Raw genomic sequence first — 314 nt, 5'->3', positions numbered from 1 at the left:
CTCGCCGGCTTCCTCTTCCTCCTCCCTCCGGCACGGCATGGCCCCCCGCGCGAACACCCGGAGCTCTGCGGGAGTCGCCGGCGGCTCGGCTGCCCCCGGGGCTCGGTGAGCCGCGGCGGAGCCGGGCGCGGTGCTGAGGCCGAAGCCGGAGCCGGGGCGGACACGGAAGCCGGAGCCCGCCAGGCACTCTCGCCGCGCGCCAGCAGCCGCGGGAGCCGGAATCCTACCGGCTCGGGTTGATTTGTAAACAAAGGGTGACGTTGCAGCCGGCCCCTACCACCGCGCCGGGGAGGGGTTGCGCCGTACCGTTGAGG

The sequence above is a fragment of the Monodon monoceros genome, unplaced genomic scaffold, assembly GCF_005190385.1.
Source record: "Monodon monoceros isolate NGI ecotype Baffin Bay Population unplaced genomic scaffold, NGI_Narwhal_1 Super_Scaffold_4, whole genome shotgun sequence".
Taxonomy (NCBI): Eukaryota; Metazoa; Chordata; class Mammalia; order Artiodactyla; family Monodontidae; genus Monodon; species Monodon monoceros.
Note: the sequence above shows the minus strand (reverse complement) of the source record.